This window comes from Palaemon carinicauda, chromosome 38, assembly GCF_036898095.1.
Source record: "Palaemon carinicauda isolate YSFRI2023 chromosome 38, ASM3689809v2, whole genome shotgun sequence".
Lineage (NCBI taxonomy): Eukaryota > Metazoa > Arthropoda > Malacostraca > Decapoda > Palaemonidae > Palaemon > Palaemon carinicauda.
This window is the reverse complement of record NC_090762.1, coordinates 37,647,827-37,662,577: the sequence shown is the minus strand read 5'-3', so window position 1 is coordinate 37,662,577 and position 14,751 is coordinate 37,647,827. Positions and strand designations below refer to the sequence as shown.

At 40.8% G+C, this 14,751-nt stretch overlaps 1 long non-coding RNA gene across 3 annotated transcripts in view; it reads left to right on the top strand.

Moving 5' to 3' along the window:
- LOC137630144 (uncharacterized) overlaps positions 1 to 10,868 on the top strand; it is a 109,265-nt gene extending 98,397 nt beyond the window's left edge. For all 3 annotated transcript variants that reach the window (XR_011041676.1, XR_011041674.1, XR_011041675.1), the window contains one exon: positions 10,732 to 10,868. This is a non-coding gene — a long non-coding RNA (uncharacterized lncRNA). The remainder of the gene's footprint in view (positions 1 to 10,731) is intronic.
- Positions 10,869 to 14,751: the final 3,883 nt, after the last annotated feature.

The following is a 14,751-nucleotide window of genomic DNA, read 5'->3' as shown; positions in this document are numbered from 1 at the left end:
AACATTGGCTTCAGAAATGGGAAAGCCATATGCTCCTTGCAACTTGAATTTCTAGCCAAAAACGAACGTTCTTTTCATCCATGGCCTAAATCTTTCGAGATTGCTAATCTCTCTGATATGGTGGGTGAAGAGTTGGAGAAAGTTCTGTGTCCTGTTAGAGCACTGAAGTTCTATCTAGACATAACTAAAGATCTAAGAGGCAATTCAGAAGCTCTTTGGTGTGCAGTCAAGAAGCCTGCGTTACCTATGTCTAAAAACGCCTTATCTTTTTTTTTATAAGACTTTCAATTAGAGAGGCTCACACACACACTATGGTGAGGCAGACCTTAAGCTGCTTAAAGTAAAGACTCATGAAGTTAGAGCTTGGGCAACTTCTGTAGCTTTTAAACAAAATCGTTCTCTGCAAAGCATCATGGATACAACCTTTTGGAGGAGTAAATCTGTTTTCGCATCACATTATTTGAAACGTGTCCAGACTCTTTATGAGGACCGCTATACTTTGGGACTATTCGTAGCAGCGAATGCAGTAGTAGGTGAAGGATCCACTACTACGCTCCCCGAATCCCTAGTACCCTTTTTCTCCTCTTGGAACTTGTATATATTTTTATGGTTGTATGTGGAGATTGGTCGACAGTCTCCCGCAATCTTTGATTTAGTCAGGTGGTCATTTTGTTCCTTGAGAGCCCACGGAACAAGGGTATTAGTTGAGGTCCTGTCAGCATAGAGGTTATAACCCGTTTGACAGCTCCTAGAGATCTTCAGCCCCCTGGGTGGACTGCTGGATCTCATAAGGATAGCAGACATAATGAGGCAGAGAATCATTAAAGTCAGCTTCCTTAACAGGTAAGAATCCTTAAGCTTGTTTTATTTAACTCTTAAATGATTTTCCAACAATGTTGCTGTCTCTGACCTCCACCAAGGGTGTCAATCAGCCATTTTTATATAACCAGCGGGTAAGTTTAATGTTTAAAAATTATATTTTCATAATAAAATAAATTTTTGAACATACTTAATCTCTGGTTATATAACTTATACAGTAATCCCACCCTCCTCCCCTCTAGAGACCTATGGGTATGGGAGATCTGGTGATGGATGGAATAGTTCGGCCTATCTCCCGTGAGGGCGCTAGTGTACATCTGGCAACTCTATCTGCGATTGCCGCGTGTTTTTTTCATTTCTGCCAGTCGTCAGGGACTAAAGCCATTTTTATATAACCAGCAGGTATGTATGTTCAAAAATTTATTTTATTATGAAAATATAATTTTTACTTTTTTTCAAAGCTTCATAATGTTTATGAAAGTCCCTCATCTTTTGTCCTCACTATCTATTTCCTTTTGCTCAGTTTATAGATAAAATTCCTATCTTATTTTTATGATTATACTACTTTTTAAACATCTGACTTACCTGGTAGTTATATATATATAGCTTAGTCCCTGACGTCACGGCAGAAATTTAAAAACTCGTGGCAATCGCCGATTGGGTAGTCAGGTGTACCACCAGTGCGCCCTCTACCCAGGTACCTGGAACCATTCCAGTCATTCCTCAGATCTTCTCTGCCGCCTCACCAGCGACATAGTTGGATTTTTCACTTGTATCCTGTGTATAATTGCAGTTATCTTGGTGATGTACAATTTGGCTTTGGCTTTCGTCTGTTTGGATTTTGTTGAACCACGATTAGATTTTGTTGCTTAGACCCTTGCTTGCATGATCTCTCTTTAAAATATTCATAATGTCTGACTCTTCTTCAACTATTAGAAGGTGTGTGAAAGGTTGTAAGACCCGGCTTGCCAAAGCCTCTGTTGATCCCCACTCCATTCGTGTGAAATGTAGAGGTAAAGTTTGTGAGTTGGTTGATTGTTGCGATGAATGTGTTATTTTGTCTGAGTGTGAGTGGTTGGAGTATGACCGCTATACTTGTAAGCTTCAGAGGGATAGGATTAGAAAGAGTAAGAGTTTATCTCATTCTTCTAGAGATTGTTCCCCTCCCCATGTCAACGAACCTATTGATCCTTCCCCTGTAGTGGTAGTTCCAGATCCCACTACAGTTACTCCTGATGAACCAACTCTAAAGGACATGATGGTGGCCGTTCAAGCCCTGGACGTTAGAGTGGAGTCGCTTGTAGCGGACAGGACCAAGTTAATGTCTGACGTTTAAGAGTTAAAGGGTGCTAGTGTCAGTGCTAAAGGTTCAGTGAATTTAATCAGTGCAGTGGAGGGTGCATCTGCTTGGACCTGTCGTTCTCCTAGCCATAGACCTCCTCTTCCAAGCTCCCCAACCGCTGGGAGAAGAAATGTTGACAGGCGAAATGATACGAGAGGCGATTGTGCCCGAGCAGTCGTCCCCTCGAGCGTACCTGTTGACGCTTCACAGGACGCTCGCCCTCGCCATGGGAAGGGCGAGGTGAAAGTGTTTTCGTCCTCATCGGATGACGCAGCGCCCAGACGGGGCTGGCGTCTCGCATCGAGACCTCTCAAGAGGAAGATTGCCTTTGTCGAACAGCGTCGTGTCATGACGCCTCAGGCTCCAGGTTGCAGCCATTGGAGCAGTCGGAAGCTGTCAAGCGTCCAGTCCCACCAGTTGCAAGACAATGTTTTCGTCCCCTGGACGCTCTGCGCTTTCCTTGAGCGACGTAGAAAGCGATCTTGTTGAAGAAGCAACCGTCTCCTTTTTGCCACAAGAAGAACTTGATCCTAATCTAAGTATACTGCAAGATATGCAGCAGAAACTCTCTTCCCTCATGCAAGTCTATCAGCCTGTGGACAAGAAGAGAGGGGCTCACCAAGACGCCGAGCATCAGGATTCTTCACACCTTGATGCGAAGCATCAGAAAGCTGAGAGTCGAGAGGTTCTTGATGAAGAGCACCTTACCAAGCGTCGGGAGCCTGGTAGCCATGATGCCAAGTGTCGTAAGGAGGAACATCATGCTAAGCATCGAGAGACTGGTAAGCATGACGCTGAGCGTCAAGGAGTTGGACGTCGGGACGCCGAGCGTAAGAGCCTCGGACGTCGTGAAACCGAGCATCGAGATCGTGAACGTCCTAGTTCCGAGCGTCAAAATCGCAAACTTCATAGTTCGGAGCGTCGAGCGTTGGAAAAACGTGATGCCAGGCATCATGATTTTGGACCCCTTGACGCCAGAAGTCAGGATCTTAAGGAGTTGACTCCTAGGAAACAGGACGTCTCTACCTTGATTAGAGACCTGTTGAAGGAAGGGATCGATGGTCACCTTTCCCCTAGTGATCATTTAGAAGAAGAAGTAGTCTCGGAACTAGAAGATCGTAAGACCCTTCATCCTTCGGTGGATTTAAAGAAGCTTATGAGAGTTTTTACCGAAGAGTTTCCTAATTATTTTGTTCCTGCTGCTCCTCGTTCCGAGCCTTTAGAGTTAACGCTTGGGAAGGTGTCGAAGGAGTCTCTGTTCACAAAGATGGTGTTGTCTCGCTCATCTAAGAGAGTCTTGAGAAGGATGGGGGACTGGATGCAATCCAAGAAAGACCAGGGAAAGACTTTTTTTCTTTAACCCCGGCCAGATTGGCTTCCAAATCTAGCGTTTGGTACGAGACTGGAGAAGTTGTCGGCTTGGGAGTTCCTGCCTCTGCCCAAGGAGACTTTTCGAGTCTGGTGGACGCCCCTCGTCGGACAGCCATGAGAAGAACCAAAATGCTCTCGTCAACGTCGGAGCTTGATCATCTTCTAAAAGGCGTGTTTAGAGCTTTCTAGGTGTTCAATTTCCTTGACTAGACTCTGGGAGCTTTGGGAAAAAAGGTTTATGCTTTGAAGGATGTGGACACTTGAAAGCCTCATCCACATTATGTCTGGCATGGACAAAGACTTAAGAGACGGATCCAATGTGTTGTTGGCCCTCTTTCGGCAGTTGTTCTTAAGAAAAGAGCCCAAATGTGCTTTTTTTTTTTTGTCTAATGGGGTTACACCCATACAAAGGTCGGAATTGCTGTACGCACCTCTTTCTTCCTTCCTTTTCCCTCAAGAGTTGGTCAGAGAGGTCTCTTCCGCTTTAGCCCAAAAGGCCACACAGGATTTGGTGTCTAAAACAGCAAAGAAGGTTCTGCCTACTTCCTTCTCAAGCCACAAACCTAAGGAAGAAGCTCCATTCCCTCAGTTTTCGCAGCCCTTTCGAGGGAAAACTTTCAGCAGGGGTAGTACCAGACCCTAGGGAAGGAGAGCAAAGAGAAGAGGATCGAAACCAGGGAGAAGCAGAGTCTGACTGCATTCGCCTTCAGACAGCAGTAGGAGCCAGACTAAACAACTTTTGGCGAGCTTGGGAGAGGAGAGGAGCAGACTTTTGGTGTGTACAGTTACTAAAGGAGGGATACAAAATTCCTTTTCTAGGGAAACCCCCTTTAGTAGTAACTCCGATAGATCTCTCTGCCAGATACAGAGAGGAGTCAAAAATATAGGCTATGCAACATCAAATGTCTCTCTTATTGGAGAAGGAGGCAATAGAGAGGGTGCGAGATTTGCGGTCACCAGGTTTCTACAACTGCTTATTCCTGGTTCCCAAGAACTCGGAGGGATGGAGACCAGTCCTGGATGTAAGTGCTTTCAACGCCTTCGTTCAGAAGACAAAGTTCTCCTTGGAGACATCGAAATCAGTCCAAGCAGCAGTAAGAAAGGACGACTGGATGGTCTCTTTAGACCTCCAGGATGCTTACTTCCACATCCCCATCCATCCGAACTTCAAGCAATATCTGAGGTTCATGTACAAGGAGGAAGTTTTCCAGTTTTGGGCTCTTTATTTCGGCCTCAGCACCGCCCCTCAAATATTTACGAAGCTGATGTCAAATGTAGTGGGCATGCTGCATTCAAGAGGTATCAGAGCCTCCCTGTATCTGGAAGACTGGTTACTCAGAGCTCATTCCTACAATCGCTGTCTGGAGGATCTGCAGATGACGTTGAGGTTATCAGAAGAACTGGGTCTTCTGATAAACAGAGACAAGTCTCAACTAACACCATCCCAAGAGATCCTTTTTTTGGGGATGGAGATTCGAGTCAAGTTTTTCAGGCTTTTCCGTCTGCCTCAAGGACGTAGCAAGCCCTGTTGAAGCTTCATTACTTTCTAGAGAAACGGAAGTGTTCTGTTAGAGAGTGGATGAGTCTTCTCGGAACCCTCTCCTCGTTGGAGCAGTTTGTCACCCTGGGAAGACTGAATCTTCGCCCTCTTCAGTTCCACCTCAATCGACATTGGGACAAGAGAAAGGAACTAGTGACAAAATGTATCCCCATTACAGAATCCATAAAAAGTTGCCTTCAGTGGTGGAACGACCCAGTCAGACTTCAAGAAGGTCTCTCCCGGAACAGAGGAACCCAGACCTTGTGTTGTGTTCCTACGCCTCGGACTCGGGGTGGGGAGCAACACTGGGTGAGTTGGAGATCTCGGGTTCCGGGACAAAAGATCAGGAGTTCCTCCACATAAACCAGAAGGAACTGTTGGCAGTCCTGTTGGCCCTCAAAGGCTTCGAAGGGTTAGTCCTGAACAGAGTGGTGCAGGTCAACGCCGACAACACTACAGCGTTGGCCTACATAGCCAAACAAGGCGGAACCCAATCGAGGTCCCTTTACGAGACTGCGAGAGAACTTCTTTATTGGGCAAAAGAGAAGAATGTAACCCTTGTAACAAGGTTTATTCAAGGGGAAAGGAACGTGATGGCAGACAGTCTCAGCAGGAGAGGTCAAGTTTTGTCCACAGAATGTACACTTCATCAGGAGGTATGCAAGAACCTGTGGCGGATTTGGGGCCGTCCTTGTATAGACCTGTTCGCAACCTCGAAGACGAAGAGATTGGAGACATACTGCTCCCCAGTGCCAGATCTCTAAGCAATCCACATCGACGCTTTCCTATTAGACTGGTCCCACCTGGATGTGTACGCATTCCCTCCGTTCAAGATTGTGCACAAAGTAATGCAAAAATCGTGTCACACGAGGGAACCAGATTGACTCTAGTGGCCCCCTTTTGGCCCACAAGAGAGTGGTTCACAGAGGTTCTAGAATGGATGGTGGACACCCCGAGAAGCCTCCCATTAAGAGTAGATCTACTCAAACAACCCCACTTGGAAAGGTACCATTAAAACCTCCAAGTTCTACATCTAACTGCTTTCAGACTATCGAAAAACTCACAAGAGGTAGAGGTTTTTCGAAGGAGGCAGCTAGGGCGATTGCAAGAGCAAGGAGGTCTTCTACCATCAAGGTTTACCAATCCAAGTGGGAGGTTTTTAGAGAATGGTGCAGAGTCAACTCTCTTTCCTCTTCCAGTACCTCTATGACTCAGATTGCTGACTTCCTGTTATACCTTAGAAGGAAACGTAGGTTTTCAACTTCAACCATCAAGGGATACAGGAGCATGTTAGCAGCCGTCTTCAGGCATAGGAATTTGGACCTTTCTAATAATAAAGACCTCCAGGATCTTCTCAAATCCTTTGAAACAACTAAGGAATGACATCAGGAATTGCCAGCATGGAATCTGGATATAGTCCTGAATTTCCTAGTGAGCGACAGGTTTGAGCCCTTGCACTCAGCTTCGTTTAAGGACCTCGCCATGAAGACTCTCTTTTTGGTCAGTCTGGCGACAGCTAAAAAGGTCAGTGAGATTCATGCCTTCAACAAGAACGTAGGCTTTAGAAATACTAGGCTATTTGCTCCTTACAGCTAGGCTTTCTTGCTAAAAACGAACGGCCTTCTCAACCCTGGCCCAAGGGTTTTGAGATTCCGAATCTTTTGGATGGGGTTGGAGAGGAATTGGAGAAGGTCCTGTGTCCAGTAAGAGCCCTGAAGTTCTACCTGGAAAGAATGAAAGAATTATGGGGCAAGTCAGAAGCACTTTGGTGCTCGGTCAAGAAGACTTCGTTACAGATGTTGAAGAATGCACTATCCTTCTTCATCAGGCTCTTAATAAGGGAGGCTCATTCACATTGTAGTGAGGCAGAACTCAAGCTTTTGAAGGTCAAGACACATGAAGTTAGAGCTGTGGCAACTTCTGTAGCCTTCAAGCAGAATAGGTCTTTACAAAGCATTATGAATACAACCTTCTGGAGGAGTAAATCTGTGTTCACCTCACACTATTTGAAATGTGTCCAGACTCCTTATGAGGACCTCTACACTGGGACCATTCGTAGCAGCGAGTGCAGTAGTGGGGGAAGGATCTACCACTACATTCCCGTTACCTAATACCCTTTTCTTCTCTTGGAACTATTGTATTTTTATGGTTGTTTGTGGAGACTGGACGACAGTCTTCCACAATCATTGATTTTAGTCAGGTGGTCAATTTGTTCCTTGAGAGTGCCCAGAACAAGTGTATTGGAGGAGGTCCTGTCACTTAGAGGTTTTTACACCGGTTTGACAGCTCCTAGAGGTCTTCAGCTCCCTGGGTGGATCGCTGGATCTCGTAAGGAAAGCGGACATAATTAGGCCGGAATTCATTGAAGTTAGCTTCCGTATCAGGTACGAACCCTTAAGCTTGTTTATTAACTCTTAAGTAAATTCCAACAATGTTGGCTGTCTCTGACCCTCCACCAAAGGTGTCAGTCAGCTATATATATAACTACCAGGTAAGTCAGATGTTTAAAAATTATATTTTCATAATAAAATAAATTTTTTAACATACTTACCTGGTAGTTATATATAATTTAATTCCCACCCTCTTCCCCTCTAGAGACCTAAGGGCATGGAAGATCTGAGGAATGACTGGAATGGTTCCAGGTACCTGGGTAGAGGGCGTGCTGGTGGTACACCTGGCTACCCAATCGGCGATTGCCGTGAGTTTTGAAATTTCTGCCTTGACGTCAGGGACTAAGCTATATATACTGTATAACTACCAGGTAAGTATGTTCAAAAATTGATTTTATTATGAAAATATCATATTTATACTCCAATAGTTTCTCTCTATTCTGTTGTTTACTGTTGTTTTTATGCAACTCATTATAAATTCTAATTCGTTCTCAATAACTACATCTAGCTCTCTTTCCCTGACCTCCCTTTCTATTTTGTCTTCTGATTTCAGTCTTCTAAATTGAAGAATTTTCTTATACTGTAGTGACATAAAATTGCTCTTAAGTCCTTATTCATCGCTCATTTTGGTTTTATTAGTCTCTGTTTCTTATTCTTAGTAACATGTATCTTGTTTTTTATGGGTACACATCGATTTCTGAGAGTCCCCAAAAAGCTGTACTATTTACTCTCTGTATATGTCATGTTACCCACTACTAGTTTCCCACAATACCTAATTTCTTCTACTTTCCCCATAATTTTATACACTTTTCTTCCAAATTGTAATTTTCATGGTGGTACTCTTTTGTTTTATCAATTCTCTCACTTCGTTTTTCTTGTCTTAGCATTTCATTTTCACTTTTTTTTATATAATCTTATATATTTCCCTTGGCATTTTATATAGTTTTGCCTCCATTAATTTTAATTTTAAACTGTTTGTGATAATGATAAAGTTTTTTGGCAAGTCACTCTGTTTATTGGACTGTCCATCTATAATAATATTTCACTCCAGTCTTTATAATTTGACCAAGCATATTGTGTGTATTGCAGTTACTCCATTCTCATTCTGTTCCCCTGAGATTTCTTGATCTCTATTCCAGTTCATCTGGTATTTATTGTTCATGATGCATAATCCGACGTATTTGCTCCTTTTAGATAGTAACGGATCTGGTCTTGACTCTTCTTCGCTGAGGAATGGTCCTTATTTTGCCATGTAATTTCTTCAGTTAGTTGATCATTACAAAGGGCTTCTTAGTGTTTATTTTTATATTTTTCATCTCTTCTGTTATTTATCTTAGCAGGTCATACACTTGTATCAATAATCCGCTTCAGTCTTTGTTCATATAGTTTGAATATGGTTTGTTAAAACCTGCCTGTTAGGTTAGTTCTCACCTTTTCCAGACCCCTACTTCTATGTAAGCTTCTCTGATATTAAATATTTCCTCCAAATACCTAATATAGGTTCAATTGTTTCGTGAATATTCCTGGTTTGTTTATTTTTATTTTTAACAATTCCATCTCTCTGTTCTCCCATCCTTACTTTACTCTCCCTCTCCCTTCAGAAGTCCCTCCCAATTACCTCTTATTGTCCCCTAATAACACCTGCCTACTCACACCGTTCTTCTCTGTAAGTGTCCTGCTATTAAGTTCTGGACACGCTCTTTCAAATAAAAATACTGGTGTGCTGTATTTCATGTTTTTTTTCTCTCTTCCCCTCTAGCTTTGCTCTGTCTGGTGACCTTGTATTCTTGTGCCTTTAATTCCATCTTTATCCAAAGTGGTTTCGTTTCCTTTTTGTGGGATTTGTGCTTGCACCTAAATTCTTTGTTTCTTGAAAGGCAAAAATCGCTTGGCCTCTCTATGGCATTTATATACCTGTATATGCATTCTCATAACTTCTTTCAACAAAATGTGTCATAGCTTCTCTATATCACTTATCATTAGTCCCTTTCACTTTGGCTATAAAAAGATCCATCTACTATTTTCTTAATTATGCCAGGATATACATGTCATGCACATATCACCCACGGCTTTTTCCCCTTTTTTATTTGATTCAATTTTCATTTTCGTGTCACTTAGGCCTCTGATTAAATCGCTTCTAATTATTTTTACAAAAGCTTTGCTCCCTAAATTGTGGTCTTTCATCATACATAAACTTGCAATTTGTCCCTCTTCCTGAAGTACTTCATGAAATAATCATTGGGAAAATCTTATATTTATATGATGTTTTGGTATATACCCTTCCTCCATCAGGAGTCCTCATTTGTGCCAGAGTTTGCAAACTTACTTGCTAGTATACTTGCAAAGTAGCTTCCTTTGTTGATATTTCTTGTGAATCTCATGAGTTGCTTGTCTCCTTTGTGCCTGGTGGTCTAAGTGGACATGTTCAAGTTGATCACATCCTCCAATTAGCAGTTTGGTTCCCGTTGTTGTTCTACTATTTCTACTGATTTGTTCCAGTCTTTAGTTGTATCATTTACGGTAGTTCAATTTGGTTTTTAATATCATAAAAGTTTGCTATCCAGTTTTGACATCTATATTCCAAGTCTTTCATATTGCTTATTTCCAGTTAAAAAAAAAAAGATGGTAGAGACATCGGGTCTTTTGCCAAAAGTCAAAGGCGCTCTCTCATGTAATTATTTTTCTGAATGATGTCCGTAGTACTCATATTTGTTATGTATCCAAAACCCCTCTTCCTAATGGATGAGTTGTATGTGGTCTCACACTTGCTTGAAAATCCTTGGTTTTCTTTTCCTGGAGTAATTGTGAATGAAGACAACATCGATATTTCCCATTTTGTAAAAACTGGCCAACATGTAGTACGACAGTCACCTTCTTATTCCCTATTTGAGCCTAATAGAAATATGGTATCGAAAATTTAGTTCTGTGATTGGGGGACATCATTTGTTACAGCCTGTAAACAGGCCTGTCTTGGCCTGCGTACCACAGTCAGCATTCAGTTTTTTTATCTAAAGTTTTAAACACCCTTATATGTTATTAATAATTTATATTGTTCGAGCAGTAGTGTTATCCCATCTAGACCTTAATATAAATATCCACTGTCATGTTAATGTATTTTTGGAATTGTGTACCATATTAAAATTATATCATGTTATAAGCAGTAGGAATTTATATTAAATAATTTGTCACATTTTGGCAGTTACGGGGGTGGCAAGAGCAATACAACACCTGCCTTGATATGATTCATAGGATAGTGTTGGTACTTGCAGGTAGCCGGAGCATACAGAGGAAAGGTGAGTTGCGGACAGGTGTCGAAGAGGATTTAAAAAGAACTATCCGAAGGGGAGAGGGTTGATGACCTACGTGCCCTTCTGGTAGAAAGGTCAAAGAAAACCTTGATATGATTCATAGGATAGTGTTGGTACTTGCAGGTAGCCGGAGCATACAGAGGAAAGCTGAGTTGCGGACAGGTGTCGAAGAGGATTTAAAAAGAACTATCCGAAGGGGAGAGGGTTGATGACCTACGTGCCCTTCTGGTAGAAAGGTCAAAGAAACCTATCTCCCAAAATTGGAAGAAATATTCTACATGGTACAATTTTGCCCAGTCATTACACGGATATGGATGCCTTTGTACATTAATGGTTTGAATACAATGTAAATTAAATTTGGATATACTGTTTTGGGTATTAATAATGGTTTGAATACAATGTAAATTAAATTTGGATATACTGTTTTGGGTATTAATAAAATCAATATTCACTATTACATTTATTTTTTCCCTTTTATTTTATAATAGCACATTTGCCAGGAATTGCTGCTTCCGCTAAAAAAAAAAAAAAAAAAAATTAAAAATATCAATTTATGTATTTTATGATTTTGTACATTTATGGGTCCAGATATAAAGTCAGTTCGCCCTGGATTACCAGCGACTGGAGTTGTTTCTTCGTTATCGGCGATTCTTCGTTATCGGCGATCCTCTTGTCTCACTCCGCCATCTTCTTGGTATATATTTTCACTACACTCACTAATGATGATTACCTGCAAAAGAAGAGGAAATAGCACTTAGTGAACACGCTTATTATATGCAAATACTGTAATAAATCTTTTTAAAACCATAATCAGTGGAAGGACTTGCAAATGATATTATGAAACATAAATCTTTTTAAAACCATAATCAGTGAAAGGACATATGCAAATGATATTATGAATCAGTGAAAGGACATGCAAATGATATTATGAAACAAATGTGAATATTCTGTATAATCAAAGAGCTTTGTTAATTTTTGGTTTTGTTAATTTTTGGTATTTGTCAATAAAACTACATTGGTTTTATTATATATACATTTACATTTAAGTTTGCAAGTCAAGAAAACGCTACCCAAGAAATGCACAAATGTGCATCAAAAGCAAATCACCATGATGAAGTAATAAGCCTACATAGCATATGTTGTTAACAATAGAATGTTTTTGCACAAAACTATCCCAAAAACTAATATTAATAGCTATAATGTGAAGGAGGCTGGGATTTAAGTCCAGTAAAAACGAATAGAGAAACAGGCTAAAGCCAACAAACACAGATGCATTACAGACAACCGGTGGTTAGTCCTAAAAATGCAAGAAGAGGGAAATGAAAGAAATATGACATTATCGGTTGAAAAGGGAGACAAAAGCACATTTGGAATACACGTCAGTGAAAACTACTAATGTTGCATAGAAACAAAGACGTGTCACAATAAATGCCAGGGGACAAATATACAAATAGATTTAGGGGGTGGATAAAAATGCTAAATACAGAATCAAAGCAGGACAGGACAAGACAAAAATGCTTCATACCGTGTTAAAACAGGACAAGAATAAAGTTAAAAACAAGCTGTATTCGACGAGAGAGAGAGAGAGAGAGAGAGAGAGAGAGAGAGAGAGAGAGAGAGAGAGAGAGAGAGAGAGGGGGGGGGGGGAGAAAAAAATACTTCGGGCACTGCCCCTCCTGCAGCAAGGCCAAATATTGTATCTTTGCTTTGCCCTTGAATAAAACGTTCCTGGTACAACTTTACTTTTGGATCAAATGTCTCCACTCAAACTATATTGCGTAACTTCTGGAAATTATTCAAATAGAATTATATTGCCTTTACACCTTCTCTTGAAGCAACAAGTGTTTACCTCCCTCATCAGGCTATTGCTATAACTGGAGCGAACATTACTAAGAGAATTACCTATAATTATAACAAATATGCATGTGAATATATATTCCGTATTATTTGGAATAAATTATTTCACGCGGTAAATGAAACAGTTTTGCCAAACATAAAATCTATCCACTCACTAAGAAGGCAAGGAAAGTGGACTTCAAGATATTAATTCCTAACAACCGCCCCCCCCCCCCAAACGACCACCCAAAACATTTAAACCTTCCAACACCCCCCACATAAACCCTCCTATCTAAGTTGACTATCAACTATCAACTTACATTGTTAATATTGAACGTGAAAATTTAACAAAAAAGGAGAAACTAAAACAACACACACTATATGACATTATCGGTTGAAAAGGGAGACAAAAGCACATTTGGAATACACGTCAGTGAAAACTACTAATGTTGCATAGAAACAAAGACGTGTCACAATAAATGCCAGGGGACAAATATACAAATAGATTTAGGGGTGGATAAAAATGCTAAATACAGAATCAAAGCAGGACAGGACAAGACAAAAATGCTTCATACCGTGTTAAAACAGGACAAGAATAAAGTTAAAAACAAGCTGTATTCGACGAGAGAGAGAGAGAGAGAGAGAGAGAGAGAGAGAGAGAGAGAGAGAGAGAGAGAGAGAGAGGGGGGGGGGGAGAAAAAAATACTTCGGGCACTGCCCCTCCTGCAGCAAGGCCAAATATTGTATCTTTGCTTTGCCCTTGAATAAAACGTTCCTGGTACAACTTTACTTTTGGATCAAATGTCTCCACTCAAACTATATTGCGTAACTTCTGGAAATTATTCAAATAGAATTATATTGCCTTTACACCTTCTCTCGAAGCAACAAGTGTTTACCTCCCTCATCAGGCTATTGCTATAACTGGAGCGAACATTACTAAGAGAATTACCTATAATTATAACAAATATGCATGTGAATATATATTCCGTATTATTTGGAATAAATTATTTCACGCGGTAAATGAAACAGTTTTGCCAAACATAAAATCTATCCACTCACTAAGAAGGCAAGGAAAGTGGACTTCAAGATATTAATTCCTAACAACCGCCCCCCCCCCCCCCAAACGACCACCCAAAACATTAAACCTTCCAACACCCCCCACATAAACCCTCCTATCTAAGTTGACTATCAACTATCAACTTACATTGTTAATATTGAACGTGAAAATTTAACAAAAAAAGGAGAAACTAAAAACAACACACACTATATGACATTATCGGTTGAAAAGGGAGACAAAAGCACATTTGGAATACACGTCAGTGAAAACTACTAATGTTGCATAGAAACAAAGACGTGTCACAATAAATGCCAGGGGACAAATATACAAATAGATTTAGGGGTGGATAAAAATGCTAAATACAGAATCAAAGCAGGACAGGACAAGACAAAAATGCTTCATACCGTGTTAAAACAGGACAAGAATAAAGTTAAAAACAAGCTGTATTCGACGAGGAGAGAGAGAGAGAGAGAGAGAGAGAGAGAGAGAGAGAGAGAGAGAGAGAGAGAGAGGGGGGGGGGAGAAAAAAATACTTCGGGCACTGCCCCTCCTGCAGCAAGGCCAAATATTGTATCTTTGCTTTGCCCTTGAATAAAACGTTCCTGGTACAACTTTACTTTTGGATCAAATGTCTCCACTCAAACTATATTGCGTAACTTCTGGAAATTATTCAAATAGAATTATATTGCCTTTACACCTTCTCTCGAAGCAACAAGTGTTTTACCTCCCTCATCAGGCTATTGCTATAACTGGAGCGAACATTACTAAGAGAATTACCTATAATTATAACAAATATGCATGTGAATATATATTCCGTATTATTTTGGAATAAATTATTTCACGCGGTAAATGAAACAGTTTTGCCAAACATAAAATCTATCCACTCACTAAGAAGGCAAGGAAAGTGGACTTCAAGATATTAATTCCTAACAACCGCCCCCCCCCCCCCCAAACGACCACCCAAAACATTTAAACCTTCCAACAACCCCCCACATAAACCCTCCTATCTAAGTTGACTATCAACTATCAACTTACATTGTTAATATTGAACGTGAAAATTTAACAAAAAAGGAGAAACTAAAACAACA